The sequence below is a fragment of the Pseudochaenichthys georgianus genome, chromosome 17 (assembly GCF_902827115.2).
Source record: "Pseudochaenichthys georgianus chromosome 17, fPseGeo1.2, whole genome shotgun sequence".
NCBI classification, from domain to species: domain Eukaryota; kingdom Metazoa; phylum Chordata; class Actinopteri; order Perciformes; family Channichthyidae; genus Pseudochaenichthys; species Pseudochaenichthys georgianus.
In genome coordinates, this window is record NC_047519.1 from 10,985,742 (window position 1) to 10,991,758 (window position 6,017).

Sequence of the window (6,017 nt, forward strand, 5' to 3'; positions counted from 1 at the left end):
ATAGACTATGATATTCTGCTTGCACCTCGCGTGAAATGGTGGATACCGGAAGTACGGTGTCGCACTCGGCCCAATATCCGTATGTGTGTGTGAAAGAATATAATTAAGCAATAGCTCACGACAGGCCGTGGTATATGCTCATTATATCACAGCTAAGGGGCGTGGTTCGGCCCGATGCGAAGCGGAGGTTCGACAACCCCCTTAGCTGCTTTTATAAAACGGTTACCAAGTGTGGCAATATGAAAGAAAAATACACACTCTAATTTAAATAGTTTTTATTAATAAATAATGATGTTCAAAATAAAATAGTCCCTCCGTTGCCTTCTGGACGAAACAACAACAACACTAACAGCTAGCGAACATATTAGACAGAGAGCGTTGATCCATTATTTGGCTATTTATTTACATTCATTTGTATGTTGCCGTTTATTGTGCACCCACTGAAAAACTGTCCAGCATCAGTAGAATGGCTTACGTGGTTACTTGTATAGGTTGAGGTTGTTCTAGGCTGTTGCTTGGCGTGGCGAGAATATTGCTCCACTTTCTCCGGTCCCCGAGATTCGGCTTCCAGTAGCTCGAGAGAGAGCTTTCGCAGGTCTGTGGCCACTAACGGCCATCATTTCTCTGCTTTGTTTCAAGACCCGCATCAGAAAGCTTTTGAATGGTGGTACATTTCCAGTTGGTCTACCTGCTCTTCACGTAGTTCTGCATGTCGTCGTTTAGGTGCTTTTTTCCCCTGGAGATAGGCACTCCTCAATCCACTCCTCCATAGTAAGACTCCCACGGAGGTCGAAGTTAATCTTAAATGTTTCCATCTTATGCTTTGTAAGTTTGTTTCGTAACGGAAGACATGTAAATATATTTATAAAACTGACAAGTCAAATCAAGCAATCTGATTGGTCGATAATGTTTTTGCGGACCTCTTTGATTGCAGATTTGAAAACATCGTTGCTTGCTTTAAAAGTAGCACAATTCATTATGTCAAACCTTGGAAAGTATCTAGATATCCCTGCCCTAATGCCAAAGGAACTGCACACTGAATATGTTTTGCCGTTTGATGTCTATGTCTGGACCGCTGCGTAAAAAGAAGGGTTTCTGCCCCGTTACTTCTCCGCTGCTTTCTTGTTCCAGTTTGCGGAGGGATACTGACTTGTTGTGAAAAGTAACCTACAATTCTACCCGTGGTATACGCTCAGTATATCACGGCTAAGAACCAATTAGATTGCTTGATTTGACTTGTCCGTTTTATAATTGCACATTTTTTCAAATGTAGCTGATTATAGTCATTTGGCAATATGTCTACGTCACCCCAACCACATGTTATCCGTAACCACCCAACCATATATATATTTAATAAATCACAGGTGGCATTTTAGATTAAGTTTACTGTGGAGATGTGGATGTTTGGGTGACCACCAGAAACCCGAACCTCCTCTTCCTGTAGATTCAGCAAAAAACGAGTCAAGTGTTTATGGTAAACACGGCATAGACGTGAACGAGGGTTTCCATGGTGGTGGTCCATACTGCCATGGTAATGGGCGGCTGGCTTGTTTAGAACTCTGACACGAGTCTTGTGGTCTGTTGCAGACTGACGTCAGCAGGGTGAGAGCAGACAGCCCCCCCCCCCCCCCGCCCCGGCCCGCAGCACTGACTGTGAAGAGCCCGCAGGTTCAGGCTCCGACTGCCAGTCAACCTCCTTTCTCCACTATAGCAGCCAGGCTGTGAGGGGGCCCGGGGCCCCAGGCCAAGGCAGGAGAGGAAGAGAACCACTTTCAGGAAAATAAACTCGCTCACTTTGTAATAACAAATGTCTTCCTGGAGTTTCTCCTGGACAGCGGCTGTTTGTTTTTAATTGAGTTGACAGTGAGGAAAGAAGTTGGAATACAGGGAAATACAGGGCATTCCAACATAATCCAATAGCAAACCAGGCCTGTGTGTGTGAGTGGGTTTGTCTTTATCACATTATGGGGCGTACGTCATGTTAGTAAAGTCTCGGAAAGCATGGCCCAGGTTATGGATGTTTTTGTCTGGTACCCACACGGTACCACAAAAAAAGGATGTGTGTGTCAGAAGAGGGTGTATTTGTCTTTATCACATTATGGGGCTCGCAACATGTTAGCAGTCTCGTACAGCGTGGTCCCTGAAATAGATATTCTGGTGTGGTAACCCTACAATAACAAAAAGACAAGGATGTGTGTGTGTGTGTGTGTGTGTGTGTGTGTGTGTGTGTGTGTGTGTGTGTGTGTGTGTGTGTGTGTGTGTGTGTGTGTGTGTGTGTGTGTGTGTGTGTGTGTGTGTGTGTGTGTGTGTGTGTGTGTGTGTGTGTGTGTGTGTCAGAAATCAGCTTAGAGTGGCTGAGACAGATGCGTAAGGAAGTGCCCTGAAAAAAAATGATGAATCTGGAAAAGATCAGATGAGGCAGGCAGCTTCCTCTCCGAGGCCTCTTGTATTTGTGTGTGTGTGTTTCATGGACTCTAAAATGCAGGATTTGGACAATAACAGGATGAGTCCTTCCCAGAAAATGTCACAAATCATCTACTTATCAAACACGGCGGCAGTCATCATAGATAGGCCATTGTTTCTTCTGAGTGTGGATTTGTCTCTGCATGCAACTGCCCCAAATATCTTCAAATACAAAGAATGTGTACGCAAGCAGTTATGTAATCCTCAGAATGAGCAAATGCATAAGAAATGTCGATACACACCCAGACATAGTTTTGTTGATCTTTCCAGGAACATGCTGTAATATTAACCTTAACTGGGGAAAGCCAAATTGACGTCACAATTAGATATGTAAAAAAATAAATACATTATGGTAGCTTTGTGTGAATGTTGTTGTTGCATGTGCGTGAAAAAAAGTGGATCCTCTGACATTTAGCCCATGTGTGAAGCACTTGTCCGTGTCAAATCACATCTACCATGATGCGTTTAAAGACGGCACCGGGATGACATTTATGTGCCGATTCCTGGGGGCTCGGAGTTCAGCAATGCTGGGAAATGTTGGGACATGGAAGGGAACATCCCTGTAAGGGACGCAGCGGCACACAAGAGCACACTGTCATCTATGTTAGTCCAGAAATAAAACACCCCTGGGAACATGCATGCATGCTGGAACATGCCACGACAGATGAACAGATGGAGCGTCCACCTGAGGGGAAAGAAGACGGATTATTGATCATGCATCATGTACAAACACGCCACCTGACCCTTTTAGGTAAACATACTCATTGCATATGCAGTGTTGACTTTCACCGGATGAAGGTTGTGACTTGCGGTTTATCTGATAGAGATAGTAAACCAAAAACCAAATCAGGTTTTATCCGTAATGTCCTCTTTTTGCCCCGATCGATATTTGTCCTTATTTGACATGTACAGAGAGCTAGGCAGGGAAGCTCTCTGTGTGTGTGTGTGTGTGTGTGTGTGTGTGTGTGTGTGTGTGTGTGTGTGTGTGTGTGTGTGTGTGTGTGTGTGTGTGTGTGTGTGTGTGTGTGTGTGTGTGTGTGTGTGTGTGTGTGTGTGTGTGTGTGTGTGTGTGTGTGTGTGTGTGTGTGTGTGTGTGTGTGTGTGTGTGTGTGTGTGTGTGTGTGTGTGTGTTGTGTGGGAGGAAGAGGTTCAACATGCACTGCAGAGAAACAGTCTGTGGTGGAGAGGAAAGACACAGAGAAAGAGGAGGCCTACACAAAGTGCAAATATCAAATACACGCCACATGTTAAAGGGCTGAGATGAACAAAAGGTCCTCGCTGCAGCTCACAAACTCCTGAGAGGTCATCAAAGGTCATCCACGCCCAAGATGTAGATCTGAATCTGCTTTATTGTTGCATGGTGTCCCTTTACCTATCACCACAACACACACACAGGAAACACGTAGCAATGCTGATGAATAATAATAATGTGTAATAATAAATAGATTATTTACAACTAAATATAATTTAAATGAATTAAAAAACATTCTTTTAATATTAATAATCATAAAAATAGTTTTATATTTTTCCTGATTTTAGTATATCCCAATAATTATAAGAATAATAGTATTTTTTTCTTGAATTTTTAAATATGTTTTATTTGTTTTATTATGACCTTATTATATGTCAAAGGTTCTCCCTTTGATACAAATGAGGATTTCCCGTTTGTTGCAGGAAATGTAGCACTGTTATTGCACCAATAATAATAATTAAAATGATAATTATATGATTTGTCTTTTGACACAAATTGGAATTACACATTTGTGGAAGCATATATCACTGTTATCGCACCAAATAGGGAAATATGTTGTGTTTTATTGATATAGTTGTCGTTGCTATGCTTGACAGTAATGGCCTGTTGCTGTGGTTACCAGCTTATTGTACACAAGCGCAACTTTCCCTGAGAAAATACATGTTTGCTCGGAAAAACACTGAGCCTGCTTTAAGTAATATTTTCTTATTTCTTATTATTCTGAAACTTAGATTGTTGTTGCTAAGTAGAAAACATGAGACAAATACTATTGTTGTCTTGTTGTGAATTCCAGTATCTGAGAGCGTCACAGTCTGCAGCTTCCTCTGGCCCACTGGGCTGCTCTGAATCACAGATAACAGAGTTTCTCCCTGCCGCTCCAGGCGCTGCCCCTCGGCATCGGGCTCCTCCGGCGGGGCCCCTGTGTGGAGCTGATGGAGGATGCAGATAGGAGAGGCTGTTGTGACTGGGGCAACATGTTATGATGGTCCGATAGCTTCTCGTAAGTAATCATGCTGTTTGTGTCTGCACTGGGCTGCATGTGTGCGCATGTGTGTGAGTGGTGTAAACAATAGCATAGAATGTACAGTGGCAAACAAGTATATGTATCATCAGTAGTTTAAACAACAAAGTACAGCAAACAAAAAACTAAACTTTTCTAAATGTATGTGATTGTGTGCATGTCTATGTCAAGATACTCATCTCACATTGTGTTATTTTGTTTCAATTAGGGGACCCTCGATTTGATTTGATTTATTTGACACATCAAAAGAGAGCTTAGATGAAAACTATTTAGCAGCCAAACATAAACCAAGGAAAAAAGATAAATCATTGCAAAATAGCTGACAGCAATGAATATATATTAAAGTGGCCTACAATTAAATTAAAACAACTTTTACAAGGGAATGTGTCTTTGTGCAATCTTCCTATAACTGATGGACATCTAAACTGGGACATGGAAACAGCGGGGGCGGGGTTTTCGGCAAGTGCTCTCTGCTGATAACGTACAATGTGCATTGTTAGGGAAGAATTTGCTTAGGTATTTCTCCTCTCACCGTCTCCTTTCCCGTGGCATAGGTCTACGGCCTTGGGTATTGCTGCTATCTCTCTTAAGGAGGGGCAGCTTGGGCGCATTGTTGTTACCAGTCTATGTGGCGTGTGGTGCAGTGGGTTGTGCGTTGGTGTTGGGGTCAGGGGGTCACAGGTTCAAATCCCACTGCAGTCAGCATGTGGTTGTGTCCCTGAGACACTTCACCCCAAATTGCTCCTGTGGTGATTGCCCACAGTATTGAGTATGTAAGTCGCTTTGGATAAAAGCGTCTAACAAGTGACATGTAATGTAATATAATGTCTATGACAGAGCACAAGCCGCCATGAGGTAGTTTACTGCTCAGGGACGTATAGCCAGGTTCCCTGGCGCACATTCTTTTCTATGGACGAGAGCTCTAGTTAGATCCAGGGTCCATAATTGTTTAGTCTCACTGATGAAGAATGTTGATTATTACAATCCGAACTAGTTAAAACCTCGAGCTGCAGAAGAGTTCTTCAGAATTGGTTTGGCAACCGCGGTGTGAACTCGTCCCACACCACCTGTTTTGTCAATTATCCGGCCGTAACTGCAAATAAACGTCAGTGTTTGCCATCAAACTCCAGACTCTCCATTGCTACAGAAGTTTCCCCCACATGCATTATGTGGTTGTATGTTTTGAAAACAGAGAAAACATGAAGCACCAAAAACACATTACAGACAATCTCCAAACAGTAGATTTCTCATGGTCTGCTGACATGTAAATGTAGGCTGAGC